At 41.1% G+C, this 22,231-nt stretch overlaps 1 protein-coding gene and 1 non-coding gene across 3 annotated transcripts in view; both read left to right on the forward strand.

Moving 5' to 3' along the window:
* Positions 1-6,437: 6,437 nt before the first annotated feature.
* On the forward strand, positions 6,438-6,544 carry LOC141510355 (U6 spliceosomal RNA). Its single transcript, XR_012474852.1, has one exon. It is a non-coding gene; the product is annotated as a U6 spliceosomal RNA (small nuclear RNA).
* Positions 6,545-11,743: 5,199 nt separating this feature from the next.
* The window catches only part of ADGRG1 (adhesion G protein-coupled receptor G1), a 78,093-nt gene continuing 67,605 nt past the window's right edge, over positions 11,744-22,231 (forward strand). For both annotated transcript variants that reach the window (XM_074198625.1, XM_074198643.1), the window contains exon 1: positions 11,744-12,049. The gene's annotated coding sequence lies outside the window, so the exon portion shown is untranslated. The remainder of the gene's footprint in view (positions 12,050-22,231) is intronic.

The raw sequence follows: 22,231 nt of genomic DNA on the forward strand, positions 1-22,231 counted from the left end.
CCTAAAAATGAAACATTCCACAGGAGAATAATTCTTCACATTGGTATTTGGGTGACATTCATACCACAAAGATCTTTCATGAACATGTGAGGGAGGTAGAGCAGGGATTTATGTTCCTTTACTTCTGCCCCATCCCCTCCCTTCTCACAGAAGAGGAGGCTGAGATCAGAGAACTGAAGTGAGTCAGTTACTCTGGATGCAGAAAAAGAAGGTGTTTGGGAGCCCAGGGATGTGGACTTGTTTATTAGAGCATTGTACGACCTTGGGAGAATGTTATCTCCCCTGTGGGACTCAGTTTGCTCCATAATGAAGGTCAGACTAACTGATCCCTAAGATCTTTTTCAGAAAAGAGTGATGGATTTGTGTTTAGTGGATCCAGGTATCAAATATTTCTAACCTTGTCCCCTCTGGGCCTCAGTTTCCTCATTTGTAAATTGAAGGGTTTGGCCTCCAAGGTCTCTTCCAGTTCCAAGTCTATGTTTTGATGATTCCTTTTTAAAATTGAATTTTTATTATGACTTTTATTGTTCAATTAAATGAAAATATTTGAATACCCAAATGCAGTGGGGTTGGAGGGTGAGGGGGTAGCACCCAACTCTCCCCACTCCTAAGCCAGAGTTGAGAGGGAGGTTTTTTAATAGAAGTATAATTAATGTGTGGAGTCTAGTCTGTGTATCCTATCAGGGGCTGTGAGATGGGGCTGAGCTCACCAGAAGGAATGTGGGTGACGTTGCTGGCTCCTTCCTCTCTCCCCTGTGGCTCAGCATGTGCCCCAGCAGGTCGGAGGGAACCACTTAATCGACAAGCCGGTGCCTGTAGGCTGATGCATAACTCTCATGCTTTCTGTCTTTGCAGGAGAGTCAGGGGAAAGGGGGAGTGGCGAGGAGGAGGTTCACTGCCAGGGACCTCAAGATCCTGCAGGAACTGGATGAATTCCCTCAGGAATGAATTGGATGAATTCCTTCCCTTAGGAGACTCAGACTTCTTTGTGAATCTATAAAACCTCCTTTGTGAATCATAGGGTAGACAGCAGCCAGGTTCTTAGATTAAACCCAGGGTTCCTTGTTCTAACCATTGCTGGGGCTCTCTTTTACTGGATTACCTGGATTCCATTCCATAGAATTGAGAAAATTTTCAACCCATTAGCTTTTCTATCTGACTCTCCATAGGTCCAGGTGGGGACCAGCAGGAAGTGGGTGACCCTGAACCAATCACTTGCTGTCTCTGAACTCATTATCTTCATTTGCAAGATCGGACAAGGATCTGGTTCTTTGAATTTGAGATAGAAAGGTACCTCTAGATCATGGGGATCATAGATCCAGAATTAGAAGGGGCCTTAGAATTGATTTAATTCAAGGGTTCTTAACCTAGAATCTGTGATGTGTGGGGTTATATGTTTACATAAATAATTTTTTTCTTTAAAAATAAATTTTTACTGATGCATTTTTAAATATCACCAGTTTCCTCCAAGATTCTTCCCTTTGTTCCTCTCAAATAGATTTTTTTCTTTTAACCATGATCTCTTTATTTTTTCTCAACATTCATCCATATGCATATTTGTAAGTTACATAATTTACTTCCACCCTCCCTTTCCACCTCCCTCCCCTTAGCAGAGAACAATCTGGTGAATATTGGACATATACATTTGTGTTTAATATAGTTTCAGATTAGTCATATTCTAATGAGGAATTAAGACTAAAGGAAAAGAAAGAAAACCACAAGACAGGAAAGAAAAACATAAGAGAGATGTTTAAAAAGTGAATGTAGTATTCATTCAGAAGTTTTATTTTGTTCTGTTTTGTTTTTCTTCCTCTGGATGTGGATAACATTGTACATAACAGATCTTCCAGGGTTGACCTAGCTCTCTGAACTGCTGAGAAGAGCCGCTTTCATCAGGGCTGTTCATCTCACAATGTTGTTGTTAATGTGGACGCTGTTCTCTTGGTTCTACTCCCTTCACTCAGCATCAGATCCCATAAGGCTGCTTCTCTAGAGTCTGACCATTTATGGTTTCTTATAGAACAATAATATTCCACAGTATTCATGAACCAAAACTTGTTCAGCCATTTCCCCAATTGATGGGCATCCCCTCAATTTATAATTCTTTGCCAGTACTGTGAATATTTTGGCATATGTGGGACTTTTCCCATTTTTTTATTACTTCTGGATATGGAACTACTTTTGGTATTACTGGGTCAAAGGGTATGGTCTTTAGGCATAAATAGATTTTTTTAAAGTAAAAAAAAGAAAAAGATCCATAGTGTGTAACAATACATTAAAAAAATCTTAAAACGTGTAAACTAGCACCCTTGTAGATCTCACACACTGCTTTAATCATTGTATGTAGTGTTTTCTTGGCTTGGCTTACTTCCTTTTGAATTTGCTCATTTAAATATTTCTAGCCTCCTCTGCACTGATTGAGTTTGTCATTTCTTAGAGCACAGGAATTTTCCATAATATGCCTGTAGCACAATTTGTTTAGTCACTCCCTAATTGATATACTTTGGTTCCAGTTCTCTTCTATCACAAAAAGTGCTATCATAGGGCACATTCAGTGGCACAGGGGCTAGAGCACCAGCTCTGGATTCAGGCAAATCTCAGTTCAAATCTGATCTCAGACAATTGACATTTAAAAGCTGTGTAATTCTGGGCAAGCCACAACTCTAATTACCTCCCCAAAAGGTGCTACTATAAATATATGGGTGTATATGGAGACTTCTTTTTTAAATCAATAACCTCCTTGATATATAAGCCAAGTAGTAGCATTTCTAAGTCTAAGAGTATGGACATTTTAGATTTTTATTTGAATAACTCCAATTTTCTTTCCCAAATGGCTATAACAATTCACATCCCCACCAACAACTTGTGTTCCTTGCCCAAACCCCTCCAACACTGACCATTTTCAATTTTTGTCATCTTTTCCAGTTCATGGTGTAAAATTGTTTTGATTTATATTTTTCTTATTAGTGATTTAGAACATTCTTCCACACAGTTCTTTTTATTTTAGGTTTTTGCTAGGCAAACGGGGGGTTAAGTGGCTTACCCAAGGCCACACAGCTAGGTAATTATTGTCTGAGACCAGATGTGAACCCAGGTATTCCTGACTCCAGGGCTGGTGCTTTATCCACTACGCCACCCAGCCACCCCCTCACACAGTTCTTATAAGACATATCAATGCTTTTAAGAACTGTTTACTCACAACTTTTAACCACTTATCTATTGGGCACTGGCTTTTGGTTTTAAATCTGTATATTGTATGTTTTTGTGTTTATATATGCATTCACACATGTACATATGTGTGGATAGGATACCTAACACTCATCAGAGAAATTATAATTCTACTGCAATAGAATTGACTTCCTTCTAATCCTATATATTTTATTTTAGAATTTAAAAACACTCTTCAGAGAAGGGGTCTACAGACTTCCAAAGATTATCAAAAAAAACCTATGACATACAAAAAGGCTAAGGACCTCTGATTTTCCTTCAACCTCTTCTTTTTAATGATTAAAGAAACAAACCCAAAGACATTAAGTGACTTGCCTAACATTTACACAGCTTCGACAATATCAAGACTGGATTTTGACTCCAGATACCCTAACAGAATAAAGTAAGACCTGAGTCAGAGAGTTTAAGGATTCAAATCTGGCACTTCCTATTGTGTGACCCTGGGCAAGACCCTTAATAACTCTACCTCAGTTTTCCCACCTATGAAGCCCCATATACGATCATGGAATGTCAAATATGACTGAAAAATGATTTAACAATAATAGTTGTATTGCTAAGCCTAACAGTCTTTTTTACTATTCCACACTACTGTTGCTATTCTCCTGTTTCTGTTTTCCTATCTCTGTCTATTTTTGTCCTGCATCTGTATTTTCCTATCTTCCCCTTCTTTCCAAGGACAAGCCTTAACCCCAGATTTTCAGTCCCAGAGAGTGACACCTCCCTTCCTTCAAATTGTTCTCCCACATCTGCCTCATACACATCTTTGGTGGTGGTCTCCCACTGGTCCAAGGAAAGAGGAGTCTAGAAACAAAATATTAAAATCCAGGCACCATAAACATGGTTTTCAGCGTATATTTTCTTCTAGCATTTGATTCCATTTTCCACTCCCCTAGTCAGAATCAACCTGGAGATTTATTTAAAATTATAACTTTTCTCCAATTCATAGAATTAGGGGATTTCAAGGCTGGAAGACCCGTTAGATAATATAACATTTTTCTTTGTCATTACTTCTCCATCGGATAATTTGATCTTCCAAACGTCTCGGGTTAATATTAAACCAAGTTAGCATTTCCTGTTCAAATATCGACTAGCTATGGAGATAGCAGTCTCAAGCAGGTGAGACTTTCATTGTTCTTCCTGGGAAGGGCTCTTCTCTTATTGTGCAGGGAGAGAACTGAAGTCAACCCTCAGTTTATGTGGCATCCCCCACTAGAGTGTAAGCAAGTTGAGGGCAGGGACTGTCTTTTACTTCTTTTTGTATCTCTAACATAGTATATAGTAGGTAATTAATAGATGTTTATTGATTGATCATTTGAGGCATTAATGGGACCCCATTCTCTCAAGAACTGGTGTGTACCAAGGAGTAGTATATTTAAGGAGCCAAAAATTGAAATGAGCTCTCTCTTATTGGGAGTGGGTAGAGCCTTAGATAACTTCTGGGACCCCTTCCCTAAAAGTCCTGGCCCAGGTTGACCCCTGAGAGGTAAAGCTAACGGGCAGGATCAGAAAAAGTTCTGACCTCAGATTGCAGAAGGAAACAGGATTGGGTTGGAGGGAAACCAAGGGAAAATCCCTTCCTCAAGGTTTTCTTTCAAGTCAACATGTAGTTGGGTACATTTTGAGGTCAAGGAAATCTTATCTATAAAGACAGGTTTACCTGTGCCAGAAAGCAGAGCTGGGCCTTCGTAGGTAGCTTAGTGACTCTAGAGGATAATAATTTGTATTTCTATAGTATTTGACAGTCAACAAAGTTCTTTCCTCCCAAGAGTCCAGTGAAGGAAGAAGAGTATGTATTATCATGTTCACTTTAGAGGTGAGAAACTGATTTTCTCAGGGTCTGAATTTCCACGGAACAGTGACAGGCTGGTAAATAGATAACAATGGGCTTTCTGGCAGAAAAAAGAAACACAATGCTCTCTCTACTCATTACATACTTTTAAGTTTAATCCATATTAACATTTTTACCACCACTTTCTGTAGTGTAGACAATAGACAAAACAGTAAATCAAGTCTCACCTGTACTATCTATAATTTTCTTTTTTTTAAGGTTTTTGCAAGGCGATGGGGTCCAGTGACTTGCCCAAAGTCACACTGCTAGGTAATTATTAAGTGTCTGAGGCCGAATTTGAACACAGGTTCTCCTGACTCCAGCTCTAACCACTGTACCACCTAGCTGCCCCTTGTAATTTTCACACACAGAAAATTTAATATACAGTGCCAGACAATTTCAGGACACATTTCCTAGTAAGCATAAATACTGAAACCTCTCCTCAAATCCTACACACTTGCTGCTGTGCCACATTGCTTCCTAATAAATGCCACCTTTGACCTGATTCTAATCATTCCAGTCCCAACAGAATCCCATCAATATTTAACCCTAAGTTGGAAGTAACTTAGTGATGCAAGGGCCTTGCTCTTATGTTGTACTGGTCTTGAGTCAGAAAGATCCGAGTTCAATTCTTAATTTAGCTAATTACTAACTGGATCTAGGCAAGTCATTTAATCTGTGTGCCTCAGTATCCTCATCTGTATAATTGGGGATAATCATGGCACCAACCTCACCGACTTAATGTATCAAGTGAGGTGACTTGTGTAAAGTGCTTCATAAACTTCAAAGCACTAGCTATTATTATTAACTAGTGTTTGTCCTTCTCTAGGAGGACCAGATTAGCTATTAATAAAATGTTCTATGGCTACATTCTTAGTGACTGGATCAAACAACCATTCTAGCCTCTATAGAAGCTCTATGATGAAGCCGTATCTAATTTGGGCCAGTTGGAAACACCATGGACCATAAAGCATCGTGTCCGGAGTCAGAAAGACTCATATTCATGAGTTCAAATCTGACTTCAGACAGTTACTAGCCATATGATACTGGGCAAGTCATTTAACACTGCTTGCCTTAATTTCTTCATCTGTAAAATGAGCTGGAGAAAGCAGTTGGCAAACCACTCCAATATCTCTGCCAAGAAAACCCCATATGGGATCACCAAGATGACTGAAATGATGGTACAACAAATTTCATAATTCTTTTCCTTTGTATCCTATGCATTTTATTTTGTGCATTTAAAACCAAAATTTTAAGACATAAACAGTTAAGAATCAGTGAAATTGGGGCAGCTTGGCACAGTGGACAGAGCACCAGCCCTGGAGTCAGGAGGACCTGATTTCAAATCCAGCCTCAGATACTTAATAATTACCTAGCTGTTGTGCTCACTTCCGCAGTACATATACTAAAATTAGAATGATACAAAGAAGATTAGCATGGCCCCTGCGCAAGGATGACATGCAAATTTGTGAAGCGTTCCATATTTTTCTCATCACACTCAGTTTGGATCAATGTACAACATGGAAACAAAATAAAGACTGACAGATTGCTTTCTGTGCAGGGGAGGGAAGTAAGATTGGGAGAAAAATAGTAAAACTCAAAACTCAAATAAAATCTTAAAAAAAATAATAATTACCTAGCTGTGTGACCTTGAGCAAGTCACTTAACCCTATTGCCTTGCAAAAAAAAATTTTTAAAGAGTCAGTGAAATAAGGCTTTGCTAGTAAGTAGGGCAAATGAGCTGCGGGAATAGGGACGTTTCCTGTTTTCCTTACTATAGGAATCCCTCAGATAAAGGGAACCTTTTCTGTTAATGCAGGTCAGTCCTCTTCTCTGCAGCTTATATCTTTTGATAGTTGTCTGAGATGCTGAGAGGTTAGCTGCCTATCCAGGGTCATCCAGTCAGTGTGTGGCAGAAGAAAAAGAAACTCAAGTCTCTATCCATGAAATCAAGCTGCCTCTCAAGATAAATTAGGTATTTGTCAATGTTGTTCAGACATTTCAGGATCGCAGAGCTAGTTAAGTATCTGTTCTGGATTTGAACTCAAGTCCTACTACTCTATGCAAGGTACTTTATCCTCCGCCCCACCTCCCTGTCTATATTGATGTATTTATCAAAATACTTTTATAAATAAGTTTATTGACCTTAGTTTAAGAATCTGACATTTCTTGAAAATTTATCCTGTGCATTGGATTTAACCCAGAAGAATTACATACGAATCCTAGTCTCGGTTTCCTAATTTGTAAAATGGGCATATTAAGACTTCCACTTACTTGTTTTTCACAGGGTTTGTTAGATGGCTCCCAACATTCTCTCTGGCTTTCCCTAACAACCCCCAGCCCCCCACCCCTAAACCTGGGGTTCTCTCCCTGTTCTGATCAGACTAATGTCCTCTTGGTCTTTCTTTAAGTTCCAACTAAATTTCCACCCTCTGCAGGAAACCTTCCGCAATCCCTATTATTTTCAGTGCTTTCTCTTTTTAATTTATTTTCTATTTATTGTACCTATAGCTTGCTTTAATTGTATTTGTTTGCATGTTGTCTGCCTTGTTGGGTTGTAAGCACCTTGAAGGCAGGAACTGTCTTTTGCCTCTTTTTATATCTCCAGAGCTTACCATATAGTAGGCACTTAATAAATGTCTATTGAATGAATGAATGAATGAATGAATGAAAAGGTAGCTCAAATAAGACAATGGACATAAACTGCTGCATAAAAAAATGGCAGCTACTAGCCAAATCATGATTTATTTGTGGTGATTGTAGTTATAACTGACTCCGACAGAAAACAAATAAAGGGCAGACATACATTTAAGCAAAACAGACAAAAGACTATTGTTTTGGAGAAATCAGATGTCCAAGTAGAAGTCAGAAGTAGATCTGGCAGCAGTGACTGAGAGACACGAGTCAGTTTTTTAAGGGGTGAAAGGAAAGATGGTACCAGTGCTGGAAACAGAGAAGAAGAAAAGGTTCCCCAGTCAACCCTAGTCCAGGTCAGATCCAGGTTCCATCCAACAACAACTCTTGGTCCCTGACCTTATCACCCCTGATGATGTTTGTCCCTCCTTCTGGAAGAAGACCGTGATATGAGGGAGGTCATGACAAACACATGAATTGGATTTGATTGAAGGGCTGCTATGCTAAGTCACCAGTCTCACTTTCTTCTCCAGAGCCATCTGGGTCCAATGGCCAGATATGGATCAGGATGACTGGGGATGGCCCTGAATATGAGACAATCAGGGTGAAGTGACTTGCCCAAGGTCACAAAATAGTAAGTGTCAAGTGTCTGAGGCCGGATTCGAATTCTTGTCCTCCTGGTTCAAAGGCCAGTGCTCTATCTACTGTGTCACCTAGCTGCCCTAACTAATGACTTAACACAGCCCCATTTCACTCAAATCTGATTCATGTGCCTGTCATGGCATCACCCCTGATGAAGGGCAAATCTTATCACCCCTACAGTCAAGAACATTCAACTTCTATAGACACCTAGTGTGTGCTAACAGTGGGGCAAGGGCATTCAGAGTGAATGGGTGAAAGGGGAGGTGTGTGGGTTGACTTCTGGGGAAATCACTATTGCATCCATCTGGTGGCAAACTTAGAAATTCTTTGGCAGAAATGGTTACTCATCACCCCTGCTATCACATTCCTTTATGTGATTGGTATCATTGGGCTAGAGGGTTCTCAGAGGCCATGGGCTGGTAACATTCACAGGTTGTGGTGGAAAACCCAGGGGATTCCAGACTGAGCTCTGAGTGGGTGGCTTGCAGACAGCTAGTGTGTCCCGTCCATCTATGCTCCCCGCATCTTTCAGGGTGTCTCAGATATTTCCAGATACTCTTATATGCTTCCTCTCCCAACCCTCCTTTTCCTTGCCAATGACCCCTCCTGCCCACTCAATTGCTTCTAAATGATACCATCATATCACTCAAAGCTACAACTGTCCACTGAAAAATAGCTATTAACCAAGAAATCTGGTCTTATGGGCTGTTCAAAAGTAGCAGGGTTTAACAGAAAATTGTCTGTATTTTCCATTTTCCTAAACTATCTTGAAATTTCATCTAGCTCTAATGCAGGTTTAGACCTGTGGATTTCATCCAAATGGGGTTGCTTGGGGTGGTTTCTTCAGAAAAAAAATGACCCCAGGGTCATTAAATGGACTCTGTCTCAAGCCCCAAGTTCCAAATCTCATCTCTTCTAGGAAGTTTTCCAGATTAAGCCTACTTTTAACAGCAGGATGAAGTAGAAAGAATGCTGAATTTAGACCCCAATTTGAAGCCCAATTCTGCCACTTATTGTTGGTGTGACCTTGGCCAAGTCACTGCACTTCTGGTTTCTTCACATTCTAAAGGCCTTGATTTGATAGGCAATCTGATCTCTGGAAGACAGAGTGCTGACATGGAATCAGGAAGACTGGAGTTTTCATCCTATTTCCTATCACTTCTTTAGTGGTGTGACTACGGACAAGTCATAGGAGCCCAGATTTTAGAGCTGAAGATCCCTTAGGGGTATCTAGTCCCCACTATAACATGCTTGGCAGGTTGTCATCTGGACTGTGTCTGAAGACCACCAAGAAGAAGCATTGGACTGTCAATTAAGGCTTGGAAAAGACCCTTGAAACCTTCAAATCTAACCTTCATTTTACAGTTGAAGAAACTGAGATAGATAGAGTTTAGGGACTTGCCCAGAGCTACACAGTAAGTAAGAATCTGAAGCAGAGATTCCAATCAAAGCTCAGTCTTGATTCCAAGTTCAGTTTCCTCTTCTCCTATGACTAGGCTGCATCTACCTCCTACTCAAAGAGGCAGTCACATACCACAGTGAATAGTGCGCTAGATCTGCTCCATCTGAATTCAAATCCAGCCTCAGATATGGACTGTGTGACCCTGGGCAAGCCACTGAAACTCTATGTGGCTCAGTTTCTTCAACTGAAAATGAGGAGGATAAAAATAGCACCTATTTTTCAGGATTGTCATTCAGTTGTTTCAGTTATGCCCAACTCTTCATGACCCTATTTGGGGGTTTTCTTAGTAAGATCCTGCCGTTTCCCTCTCCAGCTCATTTAACAGATGAAAAAAGGAAGGCAAACAGGGTAAAGTGACTTACTCAGGGTCACACAGCTAGTAAGTATCTGAGGTCTGTTGTGTTGTTGTTTGAATTTTGTTCTCAAAGAGGACCAGTGCCTTAAGGAGGGTGATGTTTTGATTTGCAAGTAAATTAGGTCTAAGTGTAAAGCCACCAGGGAAGTCATCTCAGTCTAGAGGCCAGATATAAATCAGGAGGACTGGAAATGACCCCAGATGATCTGAAGTTAGATTTGAACTCAGGAAGATGAATCTTTCCAGCTTCAGGCTGGGCACTTTGTCCATTATACATCACCTAGCTGCCCTCAGGGTTGTCATGAGGATCAAATGAGCTACTATTTGTAAAGATAGCACAAAGGTAGCTGATAAGAGATAATAAAATAAAGGCTTCCTTCCTCTCTAAGGCAATTCATTCATTGAGAATAGCTCAATTGTTAGAAAGGACTTATTGTGTGTTGTTTTTCCTGACATCAAACCTACAGTTGCTTCTTTTCAATTTCTACCTTCTCCTGGTTTTCTCTCCCTTGCTTCTTTCCTCCAGGATGCTCCCCATCCCACTCCCAATGTCAGTCTTCCCTTCTCCAGGATAATCATCCCTTGTTTTCCCTGCATCCTCTTTTGCCCTGGATTTAAAACTGTTCACTGTCCTAATGATCAGGGGTTCTTTGACCACGGTAGAGAAGAGGGGCTTCCCTGTTCCTGGAAACTATGCCTCTCTTTAATGCAGCAGACATTGGCAATTGTTTTTTCTGGTTGCCACAAAACAATGTTGACTAATATTGAGTCTGCTGTCCACCCAAATCTCCAAATCATTTTCACTTAACCTCTGAACTTCAGTCCATTCATCTGTAATGTGGAAATAAGAATATTGAAAGTACCTACCTCCCAGAGGTGTTATGAAGATGAAATAAGACAATGCATGTGAAGTGTTTTGACAAACTGAAAATACAAATGGGGCAAGTAGGTGACACAGTGGATTAGAGCACTGGGTCTGGAGTCATGGAAGACTCATGATTGTGAGTTCAAATCTGGCCTCAGCCACTGACCTCCTCTCTCAAATGAACTGGAGAAGAAAAGGAACTCCAGTATCTCTGCTAAAAAAAAGAAATCCCAAATGGGATGTAAAATAGGAATAACAATGGCACCTACCACCCAGATTTGCTGTGGGCAATCAAAGGAGATAATATTTGCAAAGGACTTTGCTCAATATAAGTTCTATTTTATTACTATTATTACTAACAAGAATTTACTAAACACTAGCTATGGGGATGCAAATCCAGTAATGGAAAAAATTCCCTCTTTCAGAGAGTTGACCCTTTAACTGGGAATATAAAAAAATACAAAGATACAGAGACCATAGAGAAAAGGAGGAATGAAAAAAGTCCGTTTTCTCTGTTTCAAAGCTTTGCAGACAGTCAATCTCCCTCTGCATTTCTCCTGCCTTATCCCTTAGATTTCAAGTTCAAGGTCAGGGTGTCCATTCCCCACACCCTACACGGCTCTGTAACCACGGGTTACTGACTAGACCCATCCCTGACTTTGCTGATGTATTTGTCTGTGAGGCTCAGATTTCAGGTTGGGGCTTGACTATTCTGCACCATTTACTGGAGCCTGCATTTAGCATCTGGCCTGGGTTCTGGGCATGGTCTGCCCATCGTCTCCCCCTGTAGCAGTTGGCGGGCAGGGAGAGAGAGTTCAGTTTCGGCCTGGCCCCAACCACAGCCACACCAACTAAAGTCAGTAGACACAGGTGGGCAAGGGCATATTTGACTGGAATAGAAGCCAAGAAAGGTGGAGCCTCACTAGGGCCCTCCTATACCTAGAAGCAAGCCAGTCCACAGCAGACACCGCTGTGATCTGGACACAGCTGCTGGAAGAGGAGATCCAGGAGGTGGGACAGGACTCCATCTGGCAGGTAATAATTCAACCATTTGATGCAGGGGATCAGGGTGAAAGATCACAATGGAGTGGAAGGCATTCTTTGTCCCCCCCATTCAGGGAGATTTCAGAAGCCTGAGCCAGTCTGTCCATGTGGGTGTTTGAGATATAAAATGAGAAGGAATCTTGAAAAATTATCTGACCCAAGGGTTAGAGATGAGTAAATCGAGGCCCAGAAAGAATACTCAGAAATTTAGTTCTGAGGTAGAGGTACAATCCCTTCTTTTTAAGAAGGAAAGGACAGAGACCCAGAAAGAAATAAAAGTGCCTAGCCCCACAGGTAGTATTAGTGTCAATGGTTTTACCGTCTGTCTCCTGCACTACCTTGAACCATTCTAACCTTTGGCTCCAGATGGAATACTTAGGAACCACTATTCTCAATCTGTTTTTAGATATCAAGGGGAGCCTGAACATTACCCAAGAAGTTTGAGGGAAGAGAGAAACAAATTAAGTCTCATTTCCTCACTGTTCATCTCTCTTTAGCTTAGAGGGTCTGCTCATCTAAAACAGTCCTGGTAACCTAAAGAGAAAGGCAGGTTTGAGTTTTCCAGATACAGGGTTCACGAGAGCAAACTGTCATAAGGAATCAGACTGACAGTATTGGAGGAGAGAATTCATTTCTCTTGTTATAGCAATTTCATCTGGAGAAAATTCTTAAAGACCGTGCCCTTAAACTGGCTCAGCTACTCCTGAAAAATTAACTTATTTTTTGAGTAACTTACTGCTGAGGCAGCCTCATGCATTGCAGAAGGTTGGAATTCTCTAGTTCTGTTTCTTCATCTAACATACTTGATCTTAGTCCGGAGAGATGGGGCAGTAAAACCTATGGACTTCAGAGGAATGGGGCTGAAACAGCCTGCATAAACTAATATAGGGCTGCAGATATGGATGAAGCTATTTTTCTTTTAATGGGCCCAAGCAGGGAAGGCATCAGACAACCAATTCCTTCCTAAAAAGCCCTGCTTTTGAATGGCTGTGAGCCTTGGCTTCCCATTGCTTTGCTTCATGTCTTTTCTTTTGCTGCTTAGGAAAAATAGACTAAAAGCCTTTGGGGAGGCACCCCTGGGAAACCGGTTTGTTCGGCCCTGTTTGGCCGGCTTTGTTTATTTAAGGAGTGAGAATGGCTTCAGACAAATAGACTGCTGGTAAAGAGTAATGAACATTACTGTCCCTGGACTTTGGGGTTACTTTAAGGGAGCTTAAGGGATCCTTTGTGTCCCCCTGCCCATTGTCTAAAACTTTCCTAACTTCCAAATCAAAAATAACACCAAAGGGGCAAGGAGCTGGGAAAGAGGTTTGTGCAGTATGGAGACTCCATGGTCCCACCCACTTCCAGGGTGTGTTTATTACCTTATCATAGAAGTCATTCTGGATTTGTCTGGAACCAGAGGACTTGATATCAATCCTTGTCAAGTCAAAAAGCATTTCTTAAACAATCATAATGTACAGGGTACTGTAGAGATATAAAGAAAAGCAAAAATATTCCCTGCCCTCAGGGAACTTACAGTCTAATGGAGAAGACAACAGGAAATGAACTAAGGACTTTAAGATATAAAAGAGGAGAAGGCAGGCACCAATAGGAGCGGCTTTGGTGTCTCAGAGGATGGAGAGAAGCCTTCTAGTGGGTAGTCTCGAAGGGAAGGAAGAAGCAGAGTTGAAGTGATAGAACATTCCAGGCTCCATGTGGAGATGCTCTTACCCGTTGTTGCTGAAACAGCAACAAAGGAGGGAAGAGACTCCAGTAGAATACTGGAAAGAAAAGAAGGGTTCCATGAAAAGGTTATGGAGTCAAATTTTCAAATCAAGCAAAGGTGTTCCTAGTTGATCCTAGAGGTAATGGGAGCCATGGGAACTTCAAGGAAGGAAAGTGACTTGAATGGATGTGTGCCTTAGACAAATCTCCTATGAGGTTGAGGGAAGGAGAGATTAGAGAGGGGAGAAATGTGAGTTAAGAAGGTCAGTTAGGAGGCTCTTGTAAAGGTCTAACCAGAAAGTGGGGAGGGATTGAACCAGGGTTGTGGCTGTGTAAGTAGGAAGAAGGCAATGTATTTAAGAGATGTTGGATATATATATATATATATATATATATATATATATATATATATATATATACTTTTTGAAATAAGTTACATTGAATGAAGTAATGGCTCTAAATTAATGTTATACTACTTGGCTAACCAAGTGAATATTTTTTATTTATTTATTTTCATCCATATGAACATGTATATTTTTAAGTTACAAAATCTCCTTCCACCCTCCCTCCAACCCACTCCCTCCCCTCAGCACTGAAGAGTCAGGTTAGCATTTTATATACATATTTTGATAAACATGTTTGCAGATTAGTTATTTTCAGTATAAGGAATTAGGATTAAGGGAAAGAGACATATGGAAGATAATTTTCTGAAGGGCTGGGGTTTGCGTCTATGTGTGTTTGGTTTTGTCTTGTTTTTCTTCCTCTGGATGGGGATAGCATTGCCCATAGCTGCTCTAATACAGTTGTCCTAGGTCCCTGAACTGCTGAGAGGCAATGCTTTCATCAAGGTTGTTCATCTCACAATGTTGTTGATGATGTGTACAGTATTCTGTTGGTTCTACTCCCTTCACTCAGATCCTGTAAGTCCTTCCATGCTTCTCTATAGTCCAGTCATTTATGATTTCTTATAGAACAATAGTATTCCATGGTATTAAGAGATGATGGGAAGGCAGAAATGGCAGGTTACCATAATGGGAGGATTCCAAGATGATGCCAAGTCTATGAGTCTGGGTGACAGGAAAGATGATGGGGCACTTGCTGTAATAGGGAGATTGGGAAATGGGAATGGAGATGACTTCTGTTTTGTACATGTTAAATTTGAGATGCCTGTGGCACATTTCATTGGAAATATTATGTAGGACTGGAGCTTAGGAGAGAAACTAGGACTGGATGTGTACATCTGGGAATCATCTGCATTGAGATGCTCACCCCAGGGACTAGGTCTCCATTTATTCATCCGTAAAAACAGCAAGGTGGTGCCATAGCGCAGAGTGCTGGGCCTGGAGTCAACAAGACTCAGTTCAAATCCAGCCTCAGAAGCTTACTGGGCAAGTCCCTTAATCTTGTTTGCCTCAGTTTCCTTATCTATAAAGTGAGTTAGAGAAGCAAATATAAAACCCCTCCAGTATCTTTGCCAAAAGAATCCTAAATGGTGTCACCAAGAGTTGGACAGGACTGAAAACAATTCAACAAATCAAGAGATTTCCTTATTGGGAGTTTCTTAGATGATATATGTTATATAATATGTGCATTATTTTGTATTATATATAGTTCATTTATACTATATGTGATTTAGCATATAGATTATATATTTACTATATATAACTGATATAGCATATAGATTATGTCACAGTATTTACAGGTTATTTGGCATATAGATATATGTTTATATATGTTATATAATTTATATGGTATCTAGGTTATATTAGATATAGGTTACATATACTAACTATATATATATATACATATATATGTATAAAATCCATATAGTTTATAAGAGGAAGGAGTTAACATTAATAATTGTTGGCGTTATAGAGCACTTGTCCAGGAATTAGGAGGACCTGATTTCAAATCTGGACTTCAACATTTTCTAGCTGTGTGCCCTAGGCAAGTTATTGCCTCCAAAAATAATAATCATAATATTAATAATGATACTTGGCATTATTTATTAAATAGATATGGAATATAATTTTAAAAGTTAAAGACAGGAAAACCTGTTTGAATCTAAATTTTGCCTCTGGCATGTGGGACCCTAGTCAATTAAAATATCAGTGTCCAAGGTAACTAAGACTCTTAAGTCAGAGATTTAGACTAGAAAGCACCTCAGAAGCCATCTTCTTTTTTAGCTAAAGGAAATGTGGTTTCAGAGAGGCTAATCTGGAAAGGATGAGAGGCAGAATATGAACCCATGTTGTAAGTTCAGTTCATAATCCATTATGTCTAGTACATAGAGAGAAGTAACCATATGCCTTAATAAAAGGATTTTCCTCACCCTTCCCGCCGAATCGCAGGTCTAATCCCTATCTCTAGCTCATAAAACCTCTCTAGGAAGCCTCCCTTAACAATCAGCAGGCACAGAGATCAACTCTGTAAATTGTGTTATGTAAAGATGAGTTAGTATGCGGATCATTTCATTCTTTTCATATTTTTGATGGAGTCCAGATAGAAACAATCCTACGACAAATTACTATCTTTTTTTCCGACTGAACATTCATTTATTCATTTATTTTAAATATAAATAGTTCATTTGTTTTTTGAACTACATGCAATCATAATTTTTACCAATCGGTTTTTACAAGTTTTGAGTTTTACAATTTTTCTCCCTCCCTTCCCTTCTCCCCACAGAAAGCAACCTGATACAAGCTTTACATCTAACCCTGCTAAACATAAATCGAAATTGAATGTGTTGTAAAAGAAGAAACAGTCCAAAAGGGAGAAAGAAAACATTAGAGATAAAATTACATAATACATAAAAGAACATTTAAAAATTGAAGACAATAAGCTTTGGTCTTCATTTAAAATCCACAGTTGCTTCTCTGGATATGGATATTTCCCATCATAAGTCCCTTAAAATTGTCTTTGATTATCGTACTGCTGAAACAAACAAGACCATCATGGTTGACCATCTCTCCTTGTTGTGGTGGTTGTTGTTAATGTGCATAACATTTTGCTGGTTCTGCTCATCTGTTCAGCATTTATTCATGTAAAGGCAAGTTACTATCTTGCTATTTATTCTTCTTCTTTTATGTTAAATATATAAGGACTATTGCCCAAGTGATTTTCAGTGATTCAATGGAAATGCTGGAAAGGAAGCTTACCTCCTGTAGGCTCACTGCAAGCATCCTGGGTGTTCATAGTATCAAGGGGGTGATAAAACTGTAGCTTATCCCCACATGGTTTTGATTTCTTCTTCCAGGTCTCCCCATTTAGAATGCTTTTCATTCATAGCTATGTGAGACCTCCATCTGCCAACTCCTTTTCAAACCAACACTCTCACGTTTTTTACAGATCGGTGTCATGTATAATTTCAGGCAAAGATTTTTTTTGATGATACTAATTTATTTCCTGCATTCTCAAGGATAGTGTTGGGGCTTTTTTGTTTGTTAGTTCACTACTATTTCAGTTATATTTCTGTGAAGGCTCCATGGGGAACCCGGGTTAATATGAACAAAATTCCCCATTATCCATCATCCTGCCTGGAATCCCCTCGTTTTGCTATTGTATACATTCGTCCTTCCCCCACCATGGTTTTTAAGGCAGTTATTTTACTATTATTATTTACCCAAGTCCTCTCCTGAGCCTTCAGGGAAACCCATTAATTGCCCCTTATACTGATATCATCCAATGGAACCAGAGACATCAGTCAGAGAAGTGTGTTTCTTCCTCCTCTTGGGACCTTGGTTTACCTCCTTTATCTTTGCCCTCTATGGCTAAGGAAGGGGAGGGGATGCACGTGACAATATACAAAGCCAGCCTGGGCAGAGCCTCAGCTGTTGCTAATTGGGCTCTCCTCACTAATGAAGACCCAGGCATAACATCTGGCAGCCACAGTCCCTGCAGATAATGGAATTATTAAGTGACTGAACCCCCTGGGTCTTTGGGAATGAGAAAAATCATGAAGGCACAGATGCTTGTCAGAATAAAGGAGGGTAATAGGCCCAGGAGGTGGGGAGTGGGTTGGTCTTGGATCTGGGAAGCAGGTGCCTTCAGGAAAACCTCATTAGTCTTGACTGGGGCTGGGGGGATCAAGAGAATGAGGAGGAGGGTGGACAGTCTTTTGGCTCAAGGTCAAGGGATTTGGGGGAAGGCCATGAAGTGATGGAGATGCAATTGAAAGGTATATTGTAAGAGAAAAAGCACCCATTCTGAAGTGGGGGGAGAAGACCTGGCCATGCCCCTGGTTCCCCATCTAGAGCTGAATCTATGACCCCTTAAGGCTTGTACCTTCTGGCTCCACTTTATGCTCCTCACCAATCTGGAGCTAAATGAAAGACATAACCTATGGGATAATGGAAGCAATTGGCTATGAGCTGTGACTATGGGTTTGAGTCTTGGCAGCTAACTGGTGTAGAGGTGAAGCACCAGATTTGAGTCCGGAGATCTGAGTTCAAATTCTGTCTCCAGATACTTGCCAGCTGTGTAACCCTGGAAAAGTAACTTCAATACTCTCAGCCTCAGATTCCTGATCTGTTAAATGGGGACAATAATAGCCTTGTCTCTACTACTTGGAGATCATGAGCACTCTGACTGTGATTGTTTTTTAAACTGATATTTTATTTTTCCATTTACATGTTATAAAAGTTTTAAAACATTCATCCACATGCATATGCCTATTTTTAAGTTACATAATTTCCTTCCATTCTCCCTTCCCACCCCCACCCCCCTCCCCTCAGGGTCGAACAGTCAAACAAACATTGCACATATACATTAGTGTTTAACGTTCATAGATTAGTCCTTTTTGGTATGAGGAATTAGGATTAAAGGAAAAGAAAGAAAACCATGAGATAAGAAAGAAATATATAAGAGAAAAATGTTACAAGTGAATGTAGTGTCCACTCAAATTCTGATTTTCTTTCGTTTTGCTTTGTTTTGCTTTCTCTGGATGGGGATAGCATTGGTCATAGTTGGTCTCCTAGGATTGAATGACTGTGACTGTTTAATAGCTAAGTGACTGAGTAAATTGCTTCAGCCCGTTTCTTCATACATGTGTTCCTTTTCTTTTGGACCATCCCTGTGATTTCATTGGTATAGGAACTCCAGGTGGGAAAAATTCCCTTTCCCAAAGCAGATAGGTGCCCACTCTGAAACTTAGAGGAAGAACCGCCTGAGAATTGAGGGCAAGTGACTTGTGCAGGGTCACACCTATCAGAAGTTGAATCAGGACCTGACCCCAACTCTCCCTTGGTCAGAGGTCTGCTCTCTACTACACCATATTCCCCCATCTAGCAAACAGTGAAAAATAACCCTTGCACTACCTACCTCCTAAAGTTGTGAGCTAAGTGTTTTGTAAAACTTAATGGAAATGTGAGTCAGAATTAAGTAGATTTCAAGGAAGAAAAGACCATAAACAGTCCAAGGTGAATGGGGTTCTGCCCCTGGGCATACTTCCTCGTGTGGGGGGAGGAAGGGTACATTTCTTGCTCAGGGCAGTCATGGATCTTGAAATCATGCCCAAATTGTCCCCCTAGGGGACCTGTTGCCATGGTACCCCTCTCCCAAAGGTGTCTTCCTCCATTCCCAAGGGAACATGTTCCAGATCACCTCTTCTCCCAATGGGGCTGCCCCCATACATGAACTGTCCCCTTCATGGCTTCCTCCTGGAACTCTTCTCCACCTCATTCCCCACCTCCATCTAGAGTTTTCCCAGAGCCAGCTTGTATTGAGTCCAACTTTTCCTCTACCCAAAACTTGAAGGTCTTCTGTGAAATGGAAAGGAGCAATTCCTTTCCATGTACGAAGGCGAGAAACTAAACCAGTTTTCTCTCAAACCCCCAGCTTTAGAAACCAATATGTGTCCTTGGGAATCTTCTGTGTCTTTCCTTCTTTGGCTTCCCTGGGGTTCCTCACGTTGCACCTGTCTTTACGACTAATTTTAATCCACAAGCAAAAAGAAATCAATTCCTAACTACAAGGTCTAGAGATGGGAGAGACTTGTGAAGAACACCTAGTTTAATGTTTTCTTTTTACAGATGAGGAAACTGAGGCCTAGAGGTTTGTCCAAGCTCATACAACAAGCAGGGACTAAAGTTGGAATTTGAACCCAGGCTCTCTGACCAAAACAAGACTCATATTTGGAACAGCTCCTTAATATTTATAGGATCCTCATTCACACAGTGTTGAGGTTTTAATATATTTTACTCTTTATCAGGAAATTTTATTTTAAAAGAGGACCAAGGGGCAGCCCACAGGAGGGTATGAGGTAGAATTTTTATAGCCCAGATGGCATCCCCTTATTTCAATTCATATATTTTTCCTTCAGTTGGTCTATGTGACCACAATTCCTTCACTATCTCTAGCTTCTGCCAAGGTATTTCCAGCACCTGCCTCTGCCAACCCCAGAGGAACAGGTGGTTTTTTCCAAACTCTGGGTTCCTCTGTTAGGAGGTAGTTGCCTTGATAGGAGAAGGAGCTCTGGTCAAAGTGGGGTAGCACATGGGAGTTAACCTCCAAAGATAAGCTTCTAGACGTTATGTCATGGGCTTGGCTCCTTAGGGAGGGAAGAAGGAAGGTGGGAGGCTGGGTGCCATAGATTTCAGGGAAGGTCTGAAGGCCTCCGAACAAGGCCTGTGGCCTTGGGGAGAAGTGTGGGAGAGATAAAAGCGGGCTGTAGGGGAGGGACAGAAGCCAGGAAGTCACCCTGCTCCTCCTAGCATCACAGATTCCCATGACTTGCCCTTATCAGCAGGGCTCTGACCAGAACACCCAAAGAGAAGGGGGGTTCACGTACCCACCAACCCCTAGCAGTAGATGCATCTGCAGTAGGTGTCCAGGATGGAACCATTCACCCTGCGGAAAATAGGAAAATAGGTTGTGCCTGGAGTCAGGATGGCTGGCTTGGAATCCTGATGCTAATCAGGGGGACCATGGCTAAACTCCTTAACCTCTCAGAGTCTCTGTTTCCTCATCTTTAAATTGGACATGCTACTTAACAGGACTGTTGAGAGATAAGTATTCTGTGAACCATAAGGTATCCTACAAATATAGATTCTATTAGGGTTTTTTTTTTTGTTATCTTAGGTCCATTCAAGGATCAACTCCTATTAAAAAACGATTCCTGATCTTTCTCAATTGTTAGCACCCCCTGCCTCAATGGCTCCATCTTTACTTTTTATATAGTTTGCTTTTACCTTTTGGGGTATTTAATGTCTCTTCCCAGTAGACTGTAAGCTTCTTGATGGTAGGTGCTATTTTTCATTTCCTTTTGCCTATCTTTTGTAAATATTTGTGGAGTTGAACTGGCACCATGAGGAAGCAGCTAGTGTTGCGTGGGGGTCATCAGAGAAGGCCATTGGAAGAACTGAGCTTGGAGCAGGGACCAGGCAGAAAGAGGACCATGAGCGTTCTCAGTGGAGGGAATGGAAGACAGGAGTGGCCAGAGATAACAAGTGTAAATGAATGGAACCTCAGGAGGTGAGGCCTACTTGGCTACAGTCAGGGAAGAACAGATGCCTGGGGAAGTGGCATCTCAGAGGGCATCCTCTGTGGGTGTGTGAGAGATCAGTTTAAAGCAGGACACTCCCAGGAAGAATTACGCAACTGCAAGTGGAGTCATTGTTTGGTTTTTTCCCTAATTAATTATTTTTAAAACCAGACTCAGGTAAACCCAGGTGGATGATGAGGGCCAGAACCCAAGCCCCTCCCTTTGAAGGAACCAATCAGAGCTGAGGCTTGCTCCAGAGCACCAAATAAGGCACCTGGCAAATCAGATCTACCCCTGGTCTCTCTGCCAAGTTTCTTCTGCTTCTTTCTCCAGCATTTAAATTGATTCCAACAAAGCTGCCCAAATCCCTCCCTCTCCTACTCTCAAACTCCATTAAAAAAATGGAACTAAGCTTTTCTTTGTGTCTTCCTGATTCTCATTAGTACATCTGCTCCTGCTGACTAGCCCCCAGGAGGGGGTCCCCTTTGGCCACATCTGGCTCCCAACTTCTATATTGGCTTGTGGGGGGGAAGGGAGGAGGCTGGCATCAGATACACTGCACCCTTTGTGAGGATGGCTGAGTCAGAAGGCATGAGGACCATCAGCTGATCTGGCCTTGCTGGGCTCTTCAAAGACTGAGCCCTAGAGAGAGGATGGGGGAGTGGTGGGGACTGTGTCATTATGGAGAATATTAGCATAGGCTTGAGGGGTGCTGGCAACTGCCTTACTTTCGGGAGGGGTGTGTTGTCTAATCCAATGTATTTCCCACGGGAATAGAAGGAGTCGTGGCAGAACAAATTGACATCTCAAGTTAATGCCTCTTGTAGCCAGGGTTCAGCAGCATCCCAGGATCTCAGACCTGGAGAGACCAAACTACAATTGATCTTCCCAATAACCAGCAAGGGGTGGATGTTTTTTTTTTAAATGGAAGAATTCTAGTGAATTCTACTTGACAACAATTCTCACTGATGCCATCAAGCCTCAGT

Source organism: Macrotis lagotis, chromosome 1, assembly GCF_037893015.1.
Source record: "Macrotis lagotis isolate mMagLag1 chromosome 1, bilby.v1.9.chrom.fasta, whole genome shotgun sequence".
In the NCBI taxonomy this organism is placed as follows: domain Eukaryota; kingdom Metazoa; phylum Chordata; class Mammalia; order Peramelemorphia; family Peramelidae; genus Macrotis; species Macrotis lagotis.